Source organism: Carcharodon carcharias, chromosome 12 (genome assembly GCF_017639515.1).
Source record: "Carcharodon carcharias isolate sCarCar2 chromosome 12, sCarCar2.pri, whole genome shotgun sequence".
Classification (NCBI taxonomy): Eukaryota; Metazoa; Chordata; class Chondrichthyes; order Lamniformes; family Lamnidae; genus Carcharodon; species Carcharodon carcharias.
Window position 1 is genome coordinate 124,718,565 of NC_054478.1, and position 17,625 is coordinate 124,736,189.

Sequence of the window (17,625 nt, forward strand, 5' to 3'; positions counted from 1 at the left end):
TGGATGACAAAAATAGGTGGGAAGGCAGGTGGTAAGAATAACACGAGTCTGCAGAGGGATATAGACAGGTTAAGTGAGTGGGCAAAAACTTGGCGGATGGAATATAATGTGGGGAAAATGTGAGGTTATGCACCTTGGCAGGAAAAATAGAGGAGCTGAATAATATTTAAATGGGGAAAGGCTGCTGCACAGAGATTTGGGAGTCCTTGTGCATGAATCCCAAAAAGCTAACCTACAAGTTCAACAGTTAATAGGGAAAGCAAATGGAATGTTGGCCTTTATTTCAGAGGGAATGGAGTAGAAAAATAGGGAACATTGAAACGAGGACCAGGAGTCAGCCATTCAACCTTTCAAGCCTGCTGTGCCGTTAATTATGATCATGGCTGATCATCCAACTCAATAGCCTGCTCCCACTTTCTCCCCATATCCTTTGATCCCTTTTGCCCCAAGAGCTAAATCGACAATGTTTTGGCCTCAACTACTTTCTGTGGTAACAAGGTTCACTACTCTCTGGGTGAGGAAATTTCTCCTCATCTCAGTCCTAAAGGGTCTACCCTGTATCCTCAGACTGTGACCCCTGATTCTGGACTCCCCCACCATTGGGAACATCCTTCCTGCATCTACTTTTTCTAGTCCTGTTTGAATTTTACAGGTTTCTATGAGATCCCCCCTCATTCTTCTGAACTCCAGCGAATATAATCCTAGCCGACTCAATCTCTCCTCATATGTCAGTCCCGCCATCCCAGGAATCAGTCAGGTAAACCTTCACTGCACTCCCTCTATAGCAAGAACATCCTTCAGATAAGGAGACCAGAACTACACACAATATTCCAGGTGTGGTCTCACCAAGGCCTTGTATAATTACAACAAGAATCCCTGTTCCAGTACTTCAATCTTCGCGCTGTGAAGGCCAATATACCCTTTATTGTCTGCTGCACCTGCATGCTTACCTTCAAAGACTGGTGTACGAGGAAACCCAGGTCTCATACATTCCCCTCAATTTATAGCCTTTCAGATAATCTGCCTTCCTGTTTTTGATACCAAAATGGATAACCTCACATTTATCCACATTATACTACATCTGCCATGCGTTTGCCCATCCATTCAGCTTGTCCAAATCACACTGAAGCATCTCTGCATCCTCCTCACAGCTCAACCTCCCACCCAGCTTTGTGTCATTTGCAAATTTGGAGATATTACATTTAGTTCCCTCATCTAAATCATTATTATAATTGTGAATAACTGGGGTCTCAGCACCAGTTTCCTATTCATCTCAATACACTACCCCCAATCCCATGTGTTTTAACTTTACATGCCAATCTCTTAGGTGGGACTTTGTCGAAAGCCTTCTGAAAGTTCAAATAAACCACAACCACTGGCTCCCCCTCATCAACTCTACTAGTTACATCCTCGAAAAGTTCCAGTAGATTTGTCAAGCATGATTTCCTTTTTGCAAATCCATGCTGACTGTCCGATTCTGCCACTCTTTTCCACATGCTCAGCTATTAAATCTTTTATAATGGACTCTAGAATTATCCCCACTACCAACATCAGGCTGACTCGTCTTTAATTCCCTGTTTTCTCTTTACCCCCCTTTCTAAATAGCGGGGTTATGTTAGCTACCCTCCAGTCTGTAGGAACTGTTTCAGAGTCTATAGAATCTCAGAAGATAACCATCAATGCATCCACTATTTCTAGGGCCACTTTAAGTACTCTGGGATGTAGATTATCAGGCCCTGGGGATTTATCGGCCTTCAATCCCATCAATTTCCCCAACATAATTTCCCTACTAATACTGATTTCTTTAAGTTCCTCCCTCTCACTAAACCCTATTTTCCCCAACGTTTCTGGTATGTTATTTGTGTCCTTTGTGAAGACAGAACCAAAGTATGTATTTAGTTGGTCAGCCATTTCTTTCGTTCCCCATTATAAATTCCCGTTTCTGACTGTAAGGGATCTACATTTGTCTTCAATCTTTTTCTCTTCACATACCTATGGAAACTTTTAGTCAGTTTTTATGTTCCCCGCAAGCTTACTCTCATACACTATTTTCCCCTTCTTAATCAGTCCCTTGGTCCTCCTTTGCTGAATTCTAAACTGCTCCCAATCCTCAGGTCTGTTGCTTTTTCTGGCCAATTTGTATGCCTCTTCCTTGCATCTAATACTATCTCTAGTTCCCTTGTAAGCCATGGTTTGGCCACCTTTCCTGTTTTACTTTTGCGACAGACAGGAATAAACAATTGTTGCAATTCACCCATGGCTCTTTGAATGTTTGCCATCGCCTATCCACCATCATCCCTTTAAGTAATGTTTCCCAATCCATCATAGCCAACTCACGCCTCATACCATCGTAGTTCCCTTTATTAAGATTCAGCACCCGAGTCTCCGAATCAACTATGTCACTCCATCTTGATGAAGAATTCTGTCATATAAGGTCACTCATCCCCAAGGGGCCTCACACAACTAGATTGCCAATTATTCCTTTCTCATTACACAATACCCAGTCTAGGATGGCCTGCTCTGTAACTGGATCCTCAAAGTATTGGTCCAGAAAAACATGCCATATACACTCCAGGAATTCCTCCTCTATGGTATTGTTACGAATTTGATTTGCCCAATCTATTTGCATATTAAGTCACCCATTATTACAGATGTTCCTTCATTGCATGCATCTCTAATTTCCTGTTTAATGCCATTCCCAACATCACCACTACAGTTTGGGGGTCTATATACAACCCCCACTAACATTTTTTGCCCCTTAATATTTCTCAGCTCTACTAAAAAAGATTCCACGTCGTCAGAGCTTATATCTTTCCTCACTATTGCGTTAATTTCCTCTTTAACCAGAAATACAACTCCACCGCCTTTTCCTTTCTGTCTGTCCTTCCTAAATACTGAATACCCCTGGACGTTCAGTTCCCATCCCTGGTCACCTTGCAGACATGTCTCCATAATCCCGACTATATCGTATCTGTTTACATTTATTTGTGCGGTTAATTCATCCACTTTATTGTGAATGCCCCTCGCATTAAGGCTTGTCTTTTTAACATTACTTGTCCCGTTCCCACTATTTTTCAGAGGCCCTGTTTGATTCCTGCCCTTGATTTCTCTGCCTATCATTTATTCCCCTTTCTGTCTTTTGTTCTTGTCCTTGATTCCCCTTCCTCTGACTCCTTGCATAGGTTCCTATACCCCTGCCATTTTAGTTTAAAGCCTCCCCAACCACTCTAGCAAATGTTCCCCCGAGACATCAATTCTGGTCTTGCCCAGGTGTAACCCATTCAGTTTGTGCTGTGCCCACCTGCCCCAGAACCAGTCCCAATGTCCCAGGAATCTGAAATCCTCCCCCTCACACCATCTCTTCAGCCATGTATTCACCCAATATATCCTGCTTTTTCTGCTCTGACTCGCACATGGTACTGGTAGTAATCCTGAGATCACTACCTTTGAGGTACTACTCTTCAACTTACTTCCTAACTCCCTATATTCTGCTTTTAAGACCTCATCCCCTTTTTTACCTATGTCGTTTGTACCAATGTGTACCACGACCACTGGCTGTTCACCCTCCTTCAGAATGTCCTGTAGCCGCTCTGAGACATCCTTGACCCTACCACTAGGGAGGCAACATACCATCCTGGAGAGTGGTTTGCAGCCACAGAAACACCTATCTATTCCCCTTACAATTGAATCCCCTATAACTATTGCATTCCCGCACTTTTTATTCCTCCCCTATGCAGCAGAGCCAACCGCGGTGCAATGAATTTGGCTGTTGCTGCTTTTCCCTGAGAGGCCATTCCCCTCAACAGTATCCAAAGCAGTATATCTGTTTTGCAGGGGAATAGCCACAGGAGATTCCTGCACTGCCTGGCTAGTCCTCTTGCTCTGCCTGGTGGTCACCCATTCCCTTCCTGCCTGTGGACTCTTAGCCTGCGGTGTGACCACCTCTCTATAGGTGCTATCCACGATACTCTCCACCTTGCGGATGCTCCACAGTATCCCCAGCTGCCACTCCAGCTCCGAAACCCAGGCTTCCAGGAGCTGCAGCTGGAGATACTTCCCTCACACATGCTGGCCCCGGGCACTGGAAATGTTCCCGGCTTCCCACATAGAGAAGAGGAGCACACCACAGTTTTGAGCTCTCCTGCCTTGACTTACCCCTTTAAATTAAATTAAACGTTTTGGATGATACTTAATATCAAATACTCTCAGGCCCTTCTTCCCTGCTCCTTGTTGCTACAGAATATAGCCCTTACTTACAATGAACCACAAAATAAGACCTTAAAAACAATAAGCAATAAAAGTAGTAAATATTTACCCGGCCGTACTCACGGTACTCAAAGGACCACCTCGTTCCCTCCTCACTGAGCTCCCTTAGTCACCTCAACTCTCGACTCCTCTTCAACTTCCGACTTCTCTTCAACTCCCGACTCCTCTCACGCTCCTTTTCAACTCCTGATTCTTCTCGCGCTCCTTTTCAACTCTCAACTCCTCTCACGCTTCTCTTCAACTCCCGACTCCTCTCGCTCTTCTTGCTAAAACTATACAAGGCACTAGTTAGAGCACACCTAGAATACTGCGAACAATTTTGGTTCCCTTATCTAAGGAAAGATATACTGGCATTGGAGGCAGTCCAGAGAAGTTCACTAGGTTCATCCCAGTTTTTCTTATGAAGAGAGGTTGAGTAGGTTGGGCCTGTACTCATTGGAATTTAGAAAAATGAGAGCTAACCTTATTGAAACATACAATATTCTTAATGGCCTTGACAGGGTAGATGTTGAGAGGTGGGAGAGTGTAGGACCAGAGGGCATAATCTCACAGTAAGGGGGGGACTCTTTTAAAACAGATGAGGAAGAATTTCTTCTCTGAGGGTAGTGAATCTGTGAATTTTTTTACTGCAGAGGGCTGTAGAGGATGGGTCATTAAGTATAGACAGATTTTTAGTTAATATGGGAATTGAGGGTTATGGGGACAAGGCAAGAAAGTGGAGTTGAGGATTATCAGATCAGCCATGCTCTCACTGAATGGCGCACTCTATGGGCTAAATGGCCTACTTCTGCTCCTATGTCTTATAGTCTAATTTAACGTAGCCCCTAGGAATGGGAAACATGGTGAGCAGGGGAATTAATTAGATATGTCAAATTTTGGTTTCGAGATGGCGGTTCGAGATGGAGAGATTAAGTCGGCAGCGTTCACATGACAGGTCAGGCCTCATCTGGCGGCAAGTTCCTATTCTCAACATCTGGTCTTTACCTTAATACTTTTTCAAATTAAGTCCTACCTTCAAGATTAAGCCAATTGTGCATGGGAAACTTCCACGGGCATTTAAAGATGATTTGCACCTGTCAAGTTTGTCCATTTGGATCTGAGGTAACTGGTTGTTTTTGCGGAAATCTGGCATGGGAGTGGTAAGCAGGAGACTGGCAGTTTGGATGGAGACTTGAGGGCTAAGGGAAATTCGGGAGGAGTGAGGGTGTTTGGGTCAGGGCATCTGGGATGAAGAGGGCTCCAAGGAAGGGGAGTAGGTGGGGTTGGTTTGAAAATGCACAACAGGAAGGGCTGAGCTTAAAGGTTGTAGTCTGGGGGCAAGGAAGCAGTCAGGAAATGCAAAATGGAGCAATATTGCCCACTGTTAGGTCCTGGGTAAGGAAATCTATCTGATAATTACAGGTGGGGGAGGCCCATTCAGAGTAGGAGGGATATTTGAAGTTCTCGAGGGCTAGTCAAGGGATTCTAAGTACACATAAAGAATGAGGGGAAAGGGCCTAGGATCAGAGGAAGAATGTCTCTGGTGAGGGCAGTATGGTTAAAGGGGGAGAGATGGCATATTTGGTATGATAAAGTTAGGCTGATGGGCACAAACTCAAAGGTGACAGGAGGATGGAGGGCCACTGATTCCAGGTGGAGGGTGTATCTGATTGAGTTGTTGGCCATTTTATGCTAATTCACTTTTGGCTGGCTTGGAGTCCAGATCCAAGTGGGGGGAGGCCACTGTGGGCCAGGAACAGTTCTGGGTGTGGCCCATGGGAGGATTAGGAAATCTCATTGCCCAAGCTGTATGGATGAAAGCCATGAAAACAGATCCTCATATCATTGCCTGCCTTCACATTGTTCTTTTGATGATTTGCTATGGGTCTGATTCACTTAATATTCTTGCAATGTCGGGAGCAAGAGGAAAGGATGCCACAAAGGGCTGTCACTGGCAACAATAGAGGCTGAAAGGCCAGCAGAAGACAGCACCAGAGAAGGAAGGTGCAAGGCATCCAATGCAAGCATTGAAGAAGATGGCATTGACGCATCTATGCATCTTCAGGAAAAGAACTAACTACCTGCAGATGTCGGAGAGGCAATGCAGGATTTGTCTGAGATTGTCCCAGGAATCAGTTGCAGAGATATTTGGGATCCTGCAGCCACATGGATTTGTTGGAGACCCTATGCCACTAGCCCTCAAGGTGCTCAATTTTTTTGCTGGCACTTGTTTTCATGGCACCATTGGGAACATGTGGCATTTCTCAGGCTGCCACAAGTGTATAAAGGAGGTGATATTATGTGAATGAATTCATCACATACTCCACAGATGAGGACAGCCAGGCAGTAAGGGATTGGGTTTTGGGGGCATTGCTTGTTTCCCTAGAATACAAGGGGTCATGGGCTGCACTCACATGGCCATTAGAGCTTCCTGGGACAAGGCAATGGCATATATGATTCGCAAGGGCATACAATTGGTCTGTGACCACAGAGGAAGAATCTTGCAAGTCTATGCTCATTCGCAAGGAAGTTCTCATGACTTCTATGTTTTGCTTGCAACACACAGCTCTCAGATTTTTTAGATGGAGTACAATGTGGGAAAATGTGAACTTGTCCACTTTAGCAGGAAGAATAGAAAAGCAGTATGTTATTTAAATAATGAGAGACTGCAGAAAAGAGGGACCTTAGTGTCCTGGTACGTGAGTCACAAAAAGTTAATATGCGGGTGCAGCAAGCGATTAGGAAGGTAAATGGAATGTTGGTGTTTAAAAGCAGGGCGGTTTTACTGCAGCTGTACAGGGCCTTGGTGAGACTACACCTGGAGTACTGTGTACAGCTTTGGTTCCCTTATTTTAAAAAGGATATAATTGCATTATTAGTAGTTTAGAGCATGTTCACTTGACTCATTCTTGGATTGAAGGGCTTATGAGGAAAGATTGAACGAGTTGGGCCTATACCCATTGGAGTTTATAAGAATGAGAGGTGATCTTATTGAAACATGAGATCCTGAGGAGACTTGACAGGGTGGATTGCAGGAGAATGCTTCCCCTTGTTGGGGATAGGGGAAGGCTAGAATCAGTTTAAGAATAAGAGATCTCCCTTTTAAGACAGATGAGAAATTTCTTGAGGGTCATTTGCAAGTGGAATTCTCTTTTCCAGAAAGCAGTGGAGGTTGGGTCATTGAATTTATTCAAGGCTGAGCTAGATAGATTTATGATGGACAAGCATGTCAAGAGTTAGGTGGAGCAGACAGGAAAGTGGAGTTGAGACCACAATAAGATCATGGCTGATCTGGTCGAATGGCAGAGCAGATTCAAATGGTTGAATAGCACATTCCTGCTTCAATGTTCAAATGTAGGCCCCAGCCCAGTTGACAGCTGAAGCCTGGGGAACAAGAGCTTTCCTCTTTGGACCGGGTTGATGAAACCAGTGAGGCATTCCTACACCACAGTGGAAGTGCAGCTCATGCCTCCACCAGAGCCTTGACCAGTCTAGAAAGTCACAAATAATCATGGTCTGCTGTACTGCACAACGTGACCATGCAACAGGATGATAGAGAGGAGCAACATTCCTCCTCAGATGAGAGTAATTGGATAGGCCTGAGGAAGAGACCATTTTTGAATGCTAGGGCCATGGAGAGATGTGCTAGGGATACCAGGGACAACCCAATTTGCCGAAGATTGAGGTACCACGGTCCCATCGCTAGAATTCCATTATTGGCTTGGGATGTCTCCCAACTCCTGCCAGCTGCCCTCCCAGAGTTACCTCTGAATCTATGTCCTTTTCCACCCAGAAAAGCAAGTAGACCAGACCATTATTTCTTGCACTTTCTAGTGCATGTTGGTCCTGAGGACATCTGTTTTACATTTGGAGATATGTCGATCAGCCTTTCATGACCAAGAATTCAGATTTTGTACCATCATTATAGGGCTTTGAGTGTACCTACCAATAGTTCAATTATCCCCATTGAGAGTAATCTCGGCCAAACTCCTTGACACTGCAAATAAGGGAGGGCCAGCTAAGCTTGCATATTCGGCTATGTCCCACAGATTGGCGAGTACAAAACTGGATACACTTGAGCAACAAAGGTGATGCAAATGCACATTCTTTTCTCCACAATAAGAGGAATGTCCCTAACTCCCCTGCAGCCAGCAATGCGTGCAACCACGAGGCATGCCAGTACAGTTAGCTCTCTGACTCAGCTAGTCCCAACAAATGAAGATGATGCACAGATTAATAAAGTGAAACCAGTATAAGGTACAATATTTACATGTTTTTAAAACACCCTTTGTGGTCACATACATTCTTAAATTTTCACTTATGACCACTGCTTTGGTGTAACCCCAACATCACATTGTTGGGGGCGGTCTGCTCAGTGGACTGCCCCATTGCCTGCGACGACTGTGGCAAGTTTCCTCTGGAGGTCTGAAGCCTTCAGGGCTCCATCCTGCTTGAGGTCTCCTTCATGGCTGTAGGGGCATCCTCCTTGGCCTCGCCCACTGGAGGCAATGGGGTCAATGGCAGAGGGGATGAGGAGAGGATGCCTATCAAGGTGTCATGATAGGAAGTGCTCAGAGTGTCTGGCACATGATCCCACTTCAGCTTTGTGCATGATGGCACCTCCCTGTCTCTCTAAGGAGAAGGGACACCTGGAGAAAGGTCCAAATGCCTCGTTCCCCTTTCACCTAGCCACTGCTGCATGGAGTCCATGGCTAGAGAGATAGAGTGTGGTCAAAGTGCATATGGGTTGTCTGCTGGACCTGGCTCTCCATGGCGGTCATCAACCTCTCCATGGAGGAAGCCATGCGTTCATATGCACAAGACATGGCAGAACTCATGGTTTACATGGACTCCTGCATCGCCTACGCAAATCTGCACAAGACCTCTGATATCCCTGCCATATGAAACTTTACCTTTTGCAATATGTCTCACAGACTTCTTGTAGCCGCAGCCAGAGGCCTGTCATCAGTGTGGGGCTCAGCAGGGATCTGGTCACCAGTATCAGGGGCCTTGGCCGTCACAGTCCCCCTCAGCTGCTGGGATGTGTCTGTGATGTGTTCACCAGATTCTAAACATGAAACCTCTGTAAGCTGTGTGTGTGTCACTGTGCTGGTGGATGGCATGGAAAAGGCAGGTGATGGTTCATCCTTTGGGTCAGGGTGTTATTGTTCCCAGACACGGAACCCTTTATCTCCTGTGTTGGTTGTGGTCTGGGCTTGGGATTGCAATGACCTGCAGTGGAGAACAAAAAGAAACACATTAAGGATCAGCATAGTCTCTGAGCTTGGCACATTTCCTCATGTGCCTCCTGTGTGCCCATATGCCAGCATCAGGTTGGATGTATTCTCACTCTGATGTCTGACCATTCCAGTCTCACTGTCTGCGATTTCTCTACCATTCCTTCCTGCACTCTGAAGTGCATCTTCCTCTGCAGGGATGAGCAGCTTCAGGTTCTTGACCTCTCCCTCATGTTGTGGGTCTGCTTCTCCTGCATGACAATGTGCAGATATAGTGACATGTCAAGAGATACCTAACCCCCTTGTCTGCACGCATCCCCTTCATACATATTGGCCCATCAGTGGTATGTTATGTCCAAGCATTCACTCAAGCCCAACTGTCACACAGTTTGGCCTCAATTGCCATGCAATGCTGAGGCCGGTCACACATCCATCTGCCAGGCTGAATGATTCATTTGCAAAGATACAGTACTTGATGAACCCATGAGAGACCCATTAGTAACGTGACCATGCCACTTACCCTGGTGAATCAAAACAGATCCTTGACCCTTTTCCTGCACTGGACCCAGGATCTTTGTGGACCCCATGGTTGCTCATCTCCGCTGCATTCTCCATACAGGCCACCTTGCTTAGCCAGGAGGGTCTTTTGTTACCATCTGTGGGAAAAAGCACCTCCCGCCAGGCCTGGAGAATCTGCAGGGAGGCATCGCTAAACTGTGGGGCTGGTCTCTGTCTCGGCTCTGACATCCCCAAGTGCAATTGAAGGGGCTTTGAAATGATTGGGGACCCAGGAAGATTAATAAGGTGGGGAATGATGGTAGGAGAAGTTTGGGGATGATCAAGAGGTGCAACAACAAATGGTTCAAAGTGCTGAAGGAAAGGAGGTGGATATGAAATCTGTGGCCTTCATGCAGAGTCCCTCTGTTTGACCAGGTGGCTTTTTTATAGCCCACCCGTATCTACCGCATTGTCACCAGATGGCGAGATCCATCAATAAATACTTACCCCCACCGCGTAATCACATGTCTCCCTTACCCACTGCCAGATCTTTAAATTTTATTTGTAATTGTTTGTGCACTGGCTCCCAACACGCAAGTGAAGGTGCTGCCCACTTCTGTTTCCACTGTCAGGTCTTGCACCCACTAAATTCTGCCCTCATGTTCCCATGCTCATCCCTATTTTTCAAAATTGTGCTATTTATAGTATTCAGCCTTTCTACAGCAGTCCTCCCAAGCGATATTCCCTGTAGCCTAAAAATCCCTGTACAGGCTGCACATAAGTTGGCCCCATTAAGTTCCTGTGTATATGTGGCTGTGCAAAATATTTAAAGGGGCCCCACATTTAAACAAATCAGCAACGCATTCCAGAAACAAAATTAGAGAGTACATTGCTCCCAAGTGCATCACTTAAACTCCTCAGCATTGAACTCCATCTGTTATTCTTCTGCCATTTCACCACCCTGTCTATATCACTCTGAAGCCTCTTACTACCCTATCGTGATCTACTATTATCTGTAAACTTTATAGTGCTGTTCCCCATACCATACCTGAGTCTAGGATTATAAGTTACAAAGATTAATGGACTCAAAAATGATCCTTATGGAAAACCACTCACCAGTCCGAAGAACATCCATCCACCACTATTCTTTGTTTCTGTCACTGAACCAATTCTAAGGGTGGAATCATCCCAGATTTGCACTAAGTGTGGTACCGGGTGGGTAAAATGACGAGATCGGTGGAACTTTACCAAGTTAGGTTCCAGGAGTGCAACATTCATCAGACAACCATGCTGTGAGTGATATGTCCTGTTTCACAGGCCACTGCCATGCACTAATTATCTCCTGTTGCTTCCGCAGGCACAGAGCTAGGAAACAGCGAAGGAGTCCGTGATCCGGGGCCTCCAATCAAGCCCCAAAGAAACATCTGAAGAGGAATCTGGAGGCACCCTCCTTGAAGTCCTGTCACAGCACTCACCCACGCCCTCCACCAACATAGAGACACACACCTCGGTGGGACCTAGCTTCAGAATAGCCTCGGGATCACAATCTGGTGAGCACATTGCACTGTCTGATCCACAGCAGGCCGCGGCAGGGACTTCTCAGATGTCTGGCATTCGGCGGACTGCTGGAGGCCAGAAATTTGCTGAGCCCAAGTTAGGTGACGAGCCTCTGGACTCGGTTGTGTCATAGTTGCTGGAGCTGCAAAGGCAAGCTCGGGAACATCAGAAAGAGATCTCCGCTGCACTCCTCAGATTGCAAGGCACAATGGAAGAGTCTGTCCTACACTCTGAGGTGATAGTGCAGCATGCCAATGAACCGAGGTCAACACTGGTAGGATGGCGGCCACCATGGAAGGGTGCTGGGCGGCTCAATCTCACTCTAGCTACCCCTTCTCTTCAAGGAGGCAGCCTGGGGCCCTTGAGCACCCATAGGGAGGAGGAGCAGCATATGCTCACCCCGGGGCCATTCATCCAGGTAACTCCAGGAGTGTCTGGCCCATTTGAATTCCCCCATCCTGTGACCTCAGCAGTTCCAGCTCCACAGGCCAAGGAGGGCGCCACTGCCAAACAACAGGACCCCAAGAGCAGGCCAGGGCCCCTCAAGTCTTAGTCCTCTAGAGGACGTCTGCCAAGGTCACCATAGTCAGCAGGAGGCCTCCACCTCTGCTGTGGATATGCAGGAAGGACCAAGACGTAGCGACAGGGTTAGGAAAGTTAAGAGTTAGTTGCACAGCCTGGGCACGGGTGTTAATCACTTGTATATACTGTTCACTATTGTCAGTAAACTCTCAAAAATACCTTCCTCCCTATGGCTCCTTGTTCTGATGAGCTATGATCTTGTCACTCAGATGTGAAACTTTTCTGCACAAGATAAAGGCAGGTGTCTCGGTTCAGGGCCTCTTCCGTGCTCTCTGCAGCCTTCAGACCAAAGTGATGGTCCGGCCTCTCATTCCCTGGACACATTACTGATACTTGCACCTCGATGATGTTTCTCATTGCTGTCAGAATGTCATGGGCAGGCATCACAGAGTTCCGTCATTCTCTCTGTGTGCTCTCAGCACCTTTAAGGTGGGGTTGGCCCCCTTCTCTTCAGCATCTGTAACACTGATGCTGTACTCCTGAAGAGCTCAGGTGTTGAAGGTGGACAAAGGATCAGATGCTTCTAAAGTTTCATGGCTGTGTCTCTATGATGTGACCCTGATCACAGAGCGCAAGTGAGCTGCCCTCAGCCAGACTGGAGTCACACATTCTCAGAGGCTTTGTGAAGATCTGTGGAGTGTCCTCACTGCATGTTGTCATCATCCTCCACAAGTCCAGCATCTATGAGGGCCTCCTGAGCATGCCTGCCTCATCTAGCCAGTGCGAGGGCCTCGTCTCAATCATCGTCGCCTTCGAGGATGTCCTCACCCTCATCCCCATCGGCATCCGCCTCATGGGAGGAGATCTCCAGCTCCTCCATCTCCTCCTCAGTCAGCTCGTATCTCTGTTGTAGCACCAGGTTGTACAGGGCGCAGCAGACAACGACAATGCATGTCTGCGGACTATATTGCAGGGCTCCACTAAACAAGTCCAGGCATCGGAACCTCATCTTCAGCTTCCTGATGGTCTGCACCAACAAATAGCGAGCTGCAGCACGAGCCTCATTATACCATCGCTCTGCTGCAGTCTGAGGCCACCTCACGGGTGTCATCAGCCACGGCCTCTGCGGGTAGCCCTTGTCCCCAAGGAGCCAACCCTGCAGCTCTGTGGACTCTGGAAGACTTTAGGGATCTGTGACCAACTGAGGGTGTAGGAGTCATGCACATTCCCTGGAAACCATGCGCACACCTGCAGGATGCATTTCTGGTGCACCAGCTGCACATTCAGCTCGTGGAACCCCTTGCAGTTGATGCAGTTCACCGCGTGTTCCGATGGAGACCTGAGCATTACGTGAGTGCAGTCGATCGCACCCTGCACCTGTGGGAAACCCGAGATCTAGGTGAATCCATTTGCTCTTGCTTCCTGGCTGTCCTGCTCCCGGACGAAATGCAAAAGGTTGTGTGCCCTCGTGAAGATGGCATCCATGACCCCATGGATGCATTTGTGGGTGGCGGCTTGTGAGATCCCACAGAGCTCACCTGTTGAGCCCTGAAAGGAGCCACTGGCATAGAAATTGAGTACTGCGGTCACTTTCACGGCCACTGGCAATAGATGCCCTCCATGTCCCTGTGGCACCAAATCCTGCAGTAGCTGGCAGACGTGACCGACCATTTCAACACAGAGATAAAAGCAAAAAAACTGCGGATGCTGGAAATCCAAAACAACAACAGAATTACCTGGAAAAACTCAGCAGGTCTGGCAGCATCGGCGGAGAAGAAAAGAGTTAACATTTCGAGTCCTCATGTCGAAGGGTCATGAGGACTCGAAACGTCAACTCTTTTCTTCTCCGCCGATGCTGCTAGACCTGCTGAGTTTTTCCAGGTAATTCTGTTTTTGTTTTGTGACCGACCATTTCCCTGGACATGTGTAGTTTCAGCGACACTGATTCGTGGTCATCTGCAGAGATTAAAGGTGGCATCTACAGACCTGGGCTTTCGCTAAGCAGCGAGCAGTGATGGTTCGCTGTGGCTTTTCGGTGGCATGTGCAGGAGCCCCAGCTGTCCCTTCTTCCTGAGGTTGCTGCTCCTGCCTCTGCGCAGCCAGAAGCCTCAGTTGCTCTCTCCTCTGTTGTCTCCGTAGGCCATCAGGTATACAGCTCGTTCACCAGGCTCCGTGATCCTGATGTACTCTGCCTGCATGGTGAAAGAGAGAGACATGTGGTTAGAATGGGTGTACTAAGAACCTGCCCTGGTCAAGTGTGAACGCTCCCCGGAGAGTTCTGGCCACCACTTGGATGGCCAGAGATTAGTACACTGCATGGCTGCCTGAAATCTCACCCACCTCTGCCCCACTCCACCCAACCAATTGGCAGCAGCTTTGCCCATTGGACTGCATGCTGTGCTCTCAGCTCAGACGCAGGCATTCTGCTAACCCATGTTGCAAGACTGCACTGTTAGCTTGAACCATCAAGGAGACTGGTCCAAACCAGGATGCTGACATTGCAAGGGACTGTGAGAGTGCCTCCAGCAATGACTGCCCCATGGCCAGCTGTAGCGAGGAGATTGTACAATGTGTGCAGTCATCCAACTATTCTACAGCACACTAAAATGCTCATGACTTTGCAGTCTGTGCCAAGGGGGTGAAAAGCTTTGAAGCACTTGGTGGCACTTTGATGCCTCTGCATTGCCTGAATGGGCAGATAAGCTAGAAGCCTGACTCCAATCATATCAATGTGGCTGCGCCTGAACTGTCTCAGCTGCAGAGGAATGGTCACTTTATCCCTAATGCTTAGCCGCTTCCCTCATCCACCCTACCCCCCAACCCGAATGCTTGTGCGCTATATTCAACAGTAGGGCTGCCCTTGCCCTCCCTCCCACCACAAGCCACCTCAACGGCAAGGCTGCCCTTGACTACCCCCCACCCTACACTCCTCAAGCTTGAAGTCCAACTGGTGACCCTGGCGACGCTGCACATCATTGCTATGTACTCAACTCCAAGTTCCCCTCAAAGTGCAGTCCGCCAAGTGCACACGTTTTATATGCTATTGTGAAACATGTCGATGTGCTTTCCTGCTGACATGGACGTTCGATCCAGCAGGTGGGGAGGATGGTTCTGGTGGACTGGCCTAATAATAAAATGCAGATGTATTATAGTGAGGTTCCCGACACCGTCAGCCGGCTGAGCTGACGATTGCAAACTGGTTTCATACCGTCGTGAAACCGATCACGCGGTATTGTTGGCTCGTGACACCAAACACACCCAACACCAATGGGCACGGAAAATCTCAGCCTACATCCATACCATCACTTTCCTCAATTCCACGGGCTTCCATCTTCCTAATAAACTTTTGGTGTGACACTTCATCAAATGTTTTCTGAAACTCCACATATCCAACATTTACTGCACGACCTCAATCAACCTTATGAGCAATCTCATCAAAGAATTTGATAAGTTAGTCACAATTCTCCTGTAACAAATCCATTCCGGCTCTCCTTAATTAACCTATGCCTTTCCAAATGAAAGTTTATTTTGCCCCTGATAATTGTTTCTAATAACTTCCTCACCACTGATGCTAGGCTGACTGGCCTCTAGTTTCCTAGTTTATTCCTCTCCCTTTTCTTGAATATTTGTATAGCATTATCAACTTTCCAGTCCTTCATCGTCATTCCTGTATCCGACAAGGATTGAAAGATTGTGACAAATGCTTTTTTGTTATCTTTGCTTCTTTCAGCCAACTAGGATGAATTCTATCTGAACTAGGGGACTTACGAGCTTTCACTACTTTTAATCTTTTTACTATGGCTTCTCTGCTCTTATCCTGTCCATAAATTTCCTCTTCACTTTTCAAGTAACCTTCACACCATTCAAATCCTTTGCGAAGCATTCATTTAATACTCTACGTTTCCTCTGTTTTTACATGAAGATTTCTCTTTGGGTCCTTAATGGGCCGAACTATTCCTTAGCAAACCACTTGCATTTTATATGTTTAGAAAATACATTAGAGTTCAATTTAATGTTTCATGTTAATATTTTCTTATAATGTCTCTTTGCCTTGGGTATTACCTTTTTCAATTCCCTCCTGCACTTTCCATGATATTCCTAGTAATTAACTGAATCTTACTCCTAACATTTATCATAAGCCTACTTTTTTTGTTTTATTATTAACTTTTTAGGGTGCTACCTTTTTGAAGCCTTTAAATTCTACACATTTTCCCTTCAAAGGAATATGCCCAGTTTGTAACTAAACTACCTCTTCCCTGAATGCCCTCCATTCCTGCTTTACCCACCAATCGCCTTTTCCACCTGTGCTAGGTCCATTCTTAAACCTATAAATAGAAGCATGGAAGCAGTCCATGTTCAAATGCAGCAAGACCTGGACAATATCCAGGCTGGGGCTGACAAGTGGCAAATAACATTCGTGCCACAGAAGTGTCAGGCAATGATCATCACAAACAAGAGAGGATCCAACCATCGCTCCTTGATGTTCACTGGCATTACCATCACTGAATCCCCCACTATCAACATCCTGGGGGTTACCATTGACCAGAAACTGAGCTGGACTAGCCATCTCAATACTGTGGCTACAAGAGCAGGTCAGAGGCTAGGAATCCTGCAACGATTAACCCACCTCCTCACTCCCAAAAGCCTGTCCACCATTTATAAGACACAAGTCAGGGATGTGATGGAATACTCCCCATTGCCTGGATGAGTGCAGCTCCCACAACACTCAAGAAGCTCGTCACCATCCAGGAAAAAGCAGCCCGCTTGATTGGCACCACATACACAAACATTCACTCCCTCCACCACCGACGCACAGTAGCAGCAGTGTGTACCATCTACAAGGTGCATTGCAGGAATTCACCAAGGCTCCTTCGACAGCACCTTCCAAACCCACGACCACTACCATCTAGAAGAACAAGGGCAGCAGAGAGATGGGAACACCACCACCTGGAAATTCCCCTCCAAGTCACTCACTATCCTGACTTGGAAATATATCACCATTCCTTCACTGTCGTTGGTTCAAAATCCTAGACCTCCCTTCCTAACAGCACTGTGGGTGTACCTACACCACATGGACTGCAGCGGTTCAAGAAGGCAGCTTACCACCACCTTCTCAAGAGCAATTCAGGATGGGAAATAAATGCTGGCCCTGGCAGTGAAGCCCATATCCCATGAATGAATTTTTAAAAAAGCTAAACTTACCTCTTCTCCGGCTGAGCATTTTTAACTCTAATATCTTCTGCTCTCTTTCCATAATTACTTTAGACCTAGTCTCATTCTCCACAGTGGTAACAGATCACTAGCTTACTGAGTGGAGTTTACAGAAAACTTTGAGAATCTAATTGAACAATTTCCATGATCCCTGTCTCCCAATTTTATTTTATTCTCTTCTCCTGAACGTATTAACTCCTTATTGGGGTGTAGGCCAAAGGCAGCGGATGCCCTGAGCTCCTCTCCAAAGAGCTCCATTGCCTTGCAGTCACTCATTTTCCTTAACTGTCGATTGGACAATGCATAGATGGCACTGACCATCTCTCACTGTATGGGATTTGGATTTCAGATGCAT